This window comes from Trichechus manatus, unplaced genomic scaffold (genome assembly GCF_000243295.1).
Source record: "Trichechus manatus latirostris isolate Lorelei unplaced genomic scaffold, TriManLat1.0 scaffold00176, whole genome shotgun sequence".
Taxonomy (NCBI): Eukaryota; Metazoa; Chordata; class Mammalia; order Sirenia; family Trichechidae; genus Trichechus; species Trichechus manatus.
The window spans coordinates 1465015-1473602 of NW_004444112.1; the positions used below are offsets into that span (position 1 = coordinate 1465015).

Genomic DNA, 8588 nt, shown 5'->3' on the forward strand with positions numbered 1-8588 from the left:
TTTTTTAATCCTTTTATCTGATTTTTCCTCAAATAAGTTGGTGTCGAGTACTTTATCTTCAGTCTAATTCTGACTTCCATGGCCTCAATTCTGCTCCTATGACTGGCTTTCTATTGAGTTGTCTCATTCTGACATTTTATTGTTAATATTCTAGATTTCTGATTGCTGTCTCTTTATGGATTCTTGCAGCCTGTTAAATTTGTCATTATGCTCTTCTCTAATCTTTTTAATTTCCTCTATTGCATGTTCTGCATTTTGATTAATTTCCTTTCTAATCTCTTGAAGAGTTCTGTATATTAATCTTTTGTATTCTGCCTCCAGTAGTTTCAAGAAATTCTCCTCCTCTGGAAAATTTCTTGATTCTTTGTTTTGGGAGCTTGCTGAAGCCATCCTGGACTGCCTGTTTATGTGATTTGATATTGACTGTTGTCTCCGAGCCATCAATAAGTTATATTTATTTACTTTATGTTTGCTTACTGTGTCCTAGCTTCTTGTTTTATTTTGATATGTCCAAACAGGCTGCGCATGTGAACTAGTTTGATTATTGGCACCTTTGAAGCTCTGATGTCCTGTCACCAGGTGATAAGATCTGTTACTAGGTATGTGAGCTCAGGAGTTTGCCCACTCCTCCTGTGTGGATTCAGCTCAGGTGCCCAGGTAGATAGCCACTAGGTGTGTAGTGCAGGCTCTCACCTACAGTCCTAGATAGGCATGGATGATTGGTGTAGTAGGCACAGGCATCTCGCTGCAACAGGTGGACACACTCTGATCAAGGCAGGGGGCTGACTGCCGCCCCTGAGTGTCCAGGAGGAAGGTGTGTCCCTGTTCCCTAGAACGTGTAGGTGGGTGGGTTTTGTAGCCAGACTATGAGCACCCAGTGCTGTTGGCTGTAAGGACTGGGGGGCACCTGTTATTCTTGGGCCCCTATCGCAGGTGATTAGGTGGCATGGGTGGAGCCACCAGTCCTCAGGCCACTGATGTGGGTAGGTGAAGACCCTGCTTAATGGGCAGAGCAGAGTCAAATGTCACGAACCTGCCACTTCACAGCTGAAACAGTTGAAGTTACACTTTAGGTATATACCATGTTGTACTGCAGTAATGAGGGTCTATGCTGTTGAAATGGGCCCACAGAAGTCTATGAAGGGGGAAAGGCACTCAAAGTCCGTGGATCCCTTATGCCTGTGTCTAGGCAAAAGAGCTGTGCCTACCCTGAGTTCCTGGCTTAGGGGAGCCAGCAGTTTATTTTTTCCCATTTCTTAATTTGTTCACTCTCCAAGGCCGGGAGAATGGCTCAGGGTGTGTGACGAATCCTACTTCTGGCCCAGAGGACTCGGCAATTGCTGAAGCCGGTCTGGGACCCAGTGCAGAGCAGGGACTAGGGAGGTAAATGGCAGAGAGGTTTTTCCCTGAGGAGGGTGTTTTTGATCCCTGTGGTAGGCCAGACGCAAATTCTTATCTTTCTGCGATCAAGGGCTGTCTCTCACTGGTTCTGCGTGGCCAAGTAGACTCTCAGCGGCTGGGTCTCTGGCTGTGCAGAATATGCCTCCTGACCACCGATGCTTGCCTGCCTCACCGCTTACCCCTGCGCTGATCAGGCCTGAAGGGCTCCGGCTCTCACCAGGTCAGGTCTGGCACCTCCTGGCTGCATACAAACAGTCTCTCCCTCCCCCTGCCACTCAGTCTGATTCCTCAACTTTGCCTTTCATGTTCAGGACTCCCAGACTGTCACATATAATTGAATCACTTGTTTCTTCGGGTCTTTGTTGTAAGAGGGTCCACTGGAAGTGTCTGACTCTTCCACCATCTTGGCCCTGCCCCCTAACTGTTATTTTAAAAGATGACTATAATATGTTTAAAAACATCTGATCCTACCAGAACCTATCTATCCACCGAGTGTTTTTATTCAAGTTTATGTGAGATCTAATTAATATGATGATGATGTTGGAATTTTATTCATCAATTCAGCAAGTGTTTATTTACCACATGTCATGTATAGACACTAGTTGTTGCCTAGGATACAACAGGGAGTAGTACCCAGTTGCTACCTTGAGACAATTTGGGGTCTATTTGTGGATGTGCACATGTGGACTTTGTAGAAGCTATAATGGTTAGAAGAAAGAATACTTCGGGGCTGTGGGGAGGGAGCAGACAGATTTGCCCAGATGAGCTGAGGAGGGTTTCATATATGAAAATGACACATACCTGGCTGTAGCTTTTAATGGGAAGCAGAGGGCGGTGGGGTGGCTTGGGCTTGGCATCTGTCGCAGCAGAGCAAGCTGCCCCACAGTGTGATGGCTTACGAAAGCCATCTTACTGCTCTGTTATTGAATGGCTGGCTCAGCAGGGTGGCTCATCTCTGTGCCGCAGTATCCAGGGGTTCTACTGGTGTGTGCCATGCCTGAGGGCAGGCTGGCTAGTGGACTTCCCAAACCTGGGGCTGAAGAGGGTCAGCAGAGTTGGTTACCTGGGGTTGGAGTGTCCGAGATGGCCTCACTGGTGTTTCTGTCATGACTGGGATGCCTCAGTTCTCCTGCATGTGGCTCCTCTCTCTCCACCTGGTCTCTCCTTGCTCTGGCCCAGCTTCTGTCCTTGGTGGCTACGTGATCTCTAGTGTCCCAGACTCCAGGGCAAGTCCCAGGGTGGGCCAGGTACCAGAGGAGGGCATAGTGACCTTGCTTTTGCTGTGCTGTGCCTGGAGTCGAGGTGGTCCCTTTGCAGGCAGACCTCCGTCACAGTCGTGACAGCAGGGGTGTTGTGAGCAGTCTCCTAAGTGTAAGAGGGCACGGTATTTGGAGGAGCCTGGGCTGTGTGGGGAAACCCTGGTGGCGCAGTGGTTGAGTGCTATGGCTGCTAACCACAAGGTCGGCAGTTCAGATCCATCAGGCGCTCCTTGGAAACTCTATGGGGCAGTTCTGCTCTGTCCCATAGGGTCGCTATGATTGGAATCAACTTGACGGCAGCGGGTTTTTGGTTTGGTTTGGGCTGTGTGGAAGCATAATGCAAGGAGATGAGACAGGAGAAGGAAGCTGGGTCAGACTGTGCCGAGCAGGCTGGGGACGCGTGGAAGACTTAAGTAGAGGAGGCAGCCCCATCTGCAGTTTAGACAGACAGCTGTGGTGGTATGGTGGGTGGAATGGGCCTCTATCCATTTTTCAGAGGAGAAAGGTGAGGGTTGAGAATGTAAATTCCCTGAGGTTGTAGCCTGACAGCAGAGGTGGACTTCCCCCTCATAATGTCTCTCAGGGCATCATGGGTGTGACACAGTGAGATGGCACAACCTGAGAGGAATATAGAGCATTAGGCAAATGAGATCCTCTGTAGCATGCTGACCTCAGATAAATAGCATCTTATCCCAGTGGATGGCTTATTCTTAGGCTTCCTTTTGCTCTGATTCTGCCTTGTGTTCCATGTTGCAGGGAGATTTACTATCTGTAGTGTAGTGAGGGTGTCCCTGGGTGGTGTAAACGGTAGCGTGCTTGGCTACTAGCCCAAAGCAGGGAGGTTCCAGTCCACCCAGAAGCAAGAATTAATAATTACTTATAGGCAGATATTAAGAAACCATTTTGGTGTTTCATACTATTTTCTTCTCTTTATAAAATGGACAGATAGCTTCTAAGCTGCATAAAGTTTGTGTTATAGTATTGCTTTCAATCAAGGATTATTAGCTTTGGAAATTCTGTATTTCATTTTAAGTAATTGTTTCAGTTTTTAAATTGCACAGCTTTCAAAAACACAACAAATGTTCAGAATTTTTTGTGTATCTACTAACACTTTGAATATTATTTTATTGTTTTGCAGTTTTAGTTCAGAAAATCTTTATAATACATTATGCCTGTTACAATAAAGATCTTAACCTTAGCCATTGAGGAGGTCCACAATACATGCAGCGTGTTCAGAGTGGACATAAGCAGCTGGTGCTCGTCAGTGTGGGCTGTGAGCCACCCGGTGTCCTCGTGTTGATTGTTCATACAGGGCGTTCCACTGGACCATCAGCTGATTGTTCAGAATGTAAATGAAGCTGCTGATGGATCTAGTGACTGATGGCTTAAATTCCAATTAATCAGTGGCTTCATCAGTTTCTTAATTCAGATCAAATATCTCCTGAATGAACACAATTATTTTAGGGGTATTAAGAGAAATTAATGCTTTAGAACTAATTTTCATCCATCTCTTATAAATGCCAATATCTTTTGCACTTGTCTCCTAAGTGATGACAATATAGTTGAAGTGTTTGGGACACATTGCAGGACCTCAGCTTTAATTTGTTGGGGGCGTGGGCCAGGTAAATGACACTGTGCTCATCCACGTGGTCTCTGTGGTGCTATTCATCTTGCCACCAGCTTAAAAATTTCATGCAGAGCCATTAAGTCATATAAATGATTTAAAAATTAAGTTCAATGGCAAACGATCTGGTATTATATATGCAAAGTCAATGTCTATTTTTCTTTTGTTGGGCATATACTGTAGCTCATCTCTTTCAGAGCTATTGGATTTGTGAGCTGTTGCAGACAGTCGACTAATATTACAGGGTCACTTATTACGATATATGACAGCCTTGTGTGCTCTGTTTCACCAAGCCCCATCAATTACTTCATCACCACCGATGCAGGCTCTCTAGTGTGACACGTATACGGGTTGATCTTAATTTGATTGTCATTAAACCTATCCTTCCCTGTCAACTCTTGTCAATTATACAAAATAAAATCAAGTATTCATAAGAAGCCTGTAATAGGATATAAGCAGACCAATTTAATAATTCATTTTTGCCGAACCTTAACTGGCATTGATTGTAGCTAGTGCTTGCTGTTAAAAAATTATTAGATATAGTTCTTTTAAGACAAATCAAGTCAGCCATACTTCTTATTTTACCACAGTTCATATATTCCCACTTTAAATCACATCACTTACTGAGAGGTTAGTAATGTTAACTCTATTTGAGGGTGAATGATATGCCATTTTTTCTAAGTTTTTTAAAATGGCGTATCATTTAAACATGAAGCATGCATTTTTTTTCTTTAGAGAAATCTAGATATCAGTTTCACTTTTAGAAACATAGAATGTTAAAAAGTGAAGGCTCTAGACAGTCTCACCCTTTCTCATTGTATGTATTACAAAGCAAACCTAGCCCGGAGAGAACAGCGTTGAAGCCTCAAAGTGTGTGTCTGACAGAAACCAGTATCTAGTGCATTTTAAGTTACTTTTATATTTTCAGAACACACACATATACATATTTAAGAGGAGAAATTAATCTTAAAAAAGAAGTTTAACTTCAAAATAACACACACTGGAAATTTCCTCGTAATTTTTCCACAGTTGAAACAAATCAGCTTGTACAAAGTGTTTGCTTTATCATAAATCTTTTAAAAAAGTAATGCATAACAAAAATTGTTTACTATATTAGATATATATTTCAAAGTGTATGTAGTCAGACTAAGGTCTCCTGAATAGATCTTTAATTGATAAATCAGATGATTGAAAACTCTTTGTAGCTCTGGATCTTTGTATGCCTTAGGAAAGTAGCTTAAGCTCTGGGAATCTGGCAGTAATAATGGCAGTGTTGCAGGGTAGTTAAAAGGATTAGAAATAATGTTTATAAAGGGATTACTTAGTTATGGCACATTTTAGGCACTGAGTTGCTGGTAGCTGTTATTAGTTGAAAATACATCAGCTGGACATTTGTCAAAAACATAATTTGGCATTTATGAGAGAAGGAAAACAAGAGAATACTTCCAAGTGTGCACAGTACATTTCTTCTAGGAGTCAAAGGAAAATGAGTGTGGTGTGGATGTGGTTTGCATTTGAGCAAGTTTCATGTAGAGCTTTGAGTAAGGGGTACTCAGCTCTGTGAGGTATTCTTACATTGTCTTCCTGAACTATTTGCCCATATTTGAGAATTACTTAGCTGCCATTCATTGAATTCTTAGTGTCTGCCATACACTGATAGGTTTTTAATAATACTTTTCCTCTAAATTTTACAACATACCACCTCCAAGGTAAGTGCAGATGAAAAAACTGAGCCTATTAAGGTAAAAATCACTTGATAGGTTGTACCAGTTAGTAAACTATGGGGCTGGTATTCAGCCCAGGACGGCCTGACCCTTCTCAGTATATGATGCCAGCTTTTCATATATACACCTAGAGCAGAGTTTCTTATCTTTAGCATGCATTTTGGGCCAGATATTTCTTTATTGTTGGGCTCTGTCTTATGCATTTAGGATGTTGAGCAGCATCTTTGGCCTCTACCCACTAGATGCCAGTACCAACTCTGTTCCCACCCCTACTTGTGCCAAAAATATTTTGAGACAATGCCAACTGCCCCTGAGGGATAAAATTGCCCCTGGCAGAAAACCACTAAAGGACTTTTTTTCCCCCATTGAAGAGAATGCCTAGAGGTAAATCTTAAGTGTTCAGTTATGGATATTTTGAGAGAAATTAATTATAGTATTTTTCAGAGACTTTCTCAATAAGAACAGAGGAAGTCTGTGGCATTTGAGCCATCACTACTTTCCTCCCTATTTCAGCTCCTCGTGAATTCCAGCTGTACTCCAAGCCAATGCAGCCAAGAACCAGGGGCCCCCTCTTCCTGCAGCTTCCAGAATAAAGCTGAAGTTTCACCTGGGAGGGGCCAGCCACCAGACTCTTATTTCTCCCAGATCCATGTTACAGAAGTGCTGTTCCTGGCAGACTTGGCCAGGAGGGCTGGGTCTCCCTTCTGACACCCAGCTTCCACTCACAGGCATGAGCTCTGTCAGGCCAAGGATACTGGGGCCCTGATTACCTCTGTACCAGCTAGCTCTAGCCCCAGCCAGTTTATGGGGCAGGGGCTGCCCCATGCCCTCCAGCACCCAGTTGTAGATTTGAACTGGAAAAGAATCAATGAATTTGAAGACAGATTGATAGGGATTATGCATTTCCAAGAACAGAGAGAGAAAAAATGAAGAAAAATAAATAGACTCAGAGAAATTTGGTACTCTGTTAAGCACATCAGCATATGTATAATGGGAGTACCAGAAGGAGAAGAAAGAATAGAGCAGAAAATGTATTCAAAGAAATAGTAGCTGAAAACTTCCCAAACTTTGATGAGAAAACATTAATCTACACATCCAAGAAACTGTGAACTTCAAGCCAGGTAAACACAAGGAGGTGTCTGACTCAGAGCCTCCTAAAGAATTCAGGTGTGTGCCTCGCATTTGGGCCCCTGCCATAGGAGGGCAAAGCCAGAGGAGCAGTGACACCAGAGAGGATTATTGTGACATTAGTGCAATGGAAGGTATTTGCGTCTCCCCTCCCATCTTTCCTTCCTGACACCCAGAGGTGAATGGGACCCAGAAGATGGACCAGCAGAAGAGTGAGGGACAGACCTCACCGTCTTCATTTCAGAGTTCTCATCCATGGCCCCCTTTCAGGAGGGTGTGTGTTAGAAGAGTGGAATTTTGGGCTGGGCTGAATTTCTAAACTGAAATGACTATAAAGCTGTGAGATCTGCCCTGGATGTCATTCAGTGATGGAAAAGAAGATTCAAATATGCAGTTGACAGCAATAGTTAGAGAAAATTAAATTTTTGATGTTTGGATATTACAGTTCAGACTGTTCAGTAAATCAGCTATGATAGCTTAAGTACTGAGGTGAGGGAACTGAATTACAGGTAGTCCCTGACTCATGACATATTCAAGTTAACAGTGAATCGCACTTACGACCGTTTTTTTTTTTTTGTTTTTTTTTTGCACATTTTATCGTTAGTAATACATACTGTGTAACAATGTTGCAGTGTATAAAAGGACCATACAGACAACTCTCACTAGTTGTCTGTTTAGAAACACCATCCCCATTCCCACGGATAATCCAGATGATTCAGAACCTTCCACAAGTAGAGTTATTACCACAATTGACAAAATGCCAGCATTGTCCATTTTTTAATGGACATGTGTGTTTTTTTGTGTACGTATGTATTAAAATATATCTGTAAATTTATGTATGTTTCCAACCCCCAAAGACAAAGATCAGATTTATAAAGATACTGAGAATAAAAGTCAATAATATAAAAACTGGAAAAAAAAAAAAGAGATATTCTGCTTATATCAGAACTGACTTATGACAAAGTTGTCGTAATGGAACCCCATTGTAAGTCGGAACTACCTGTATATATCATTGTATAGCACAGGGATTTGGAGTTGGATAGACCTAGGATGGAGCTCTGACTCTGCTTACTGGTGTGACCTTGGCATCTCCGTTCTGTGGACAGCAGATGTCATGTGTGGATCGTGACTAGCACTTCGTAGGTGCTCCATAAATAATAGTACTCTTCCCCTTGTTTGAGGAGAAAGAAGTAATTTTCTGTTATACATATATACTCCATACATTGCTGAGGGCTGGGTACGAGACAGTTTCTACTCAAGAGGGCAGATTTCATAAGATCGGCTTCCTTAATTTGGAGTGTTAACTTGGAATATTAACTTAATTGGTAGTATTAACTTGGTTTCTCCTCACAGAAACCTTTGGAAGATATTTTTAAAGTGAGCCAGGACCCCAAGGTGTGTCTTTTTATCAGATCTTCTCCTTGTCACTTTATCTCAGTCCTTAACCTCACC

General features: G+C 42.6%; 1 protein-coding gene across 7 annotated transcripts in view; it reads left to right on the plus strand.

The window, feature by feature from the left end:
* Nucleotides 1–8588, plus strand: part of ATP9B (ATPase phospholipid transporting 9B (putative)) — a 259916-nt gene that overhangs the window by 95561 nt on the left and 155767 nt on the right. The gene's annotated exons all lie outside the window — the stretch shown is intronic.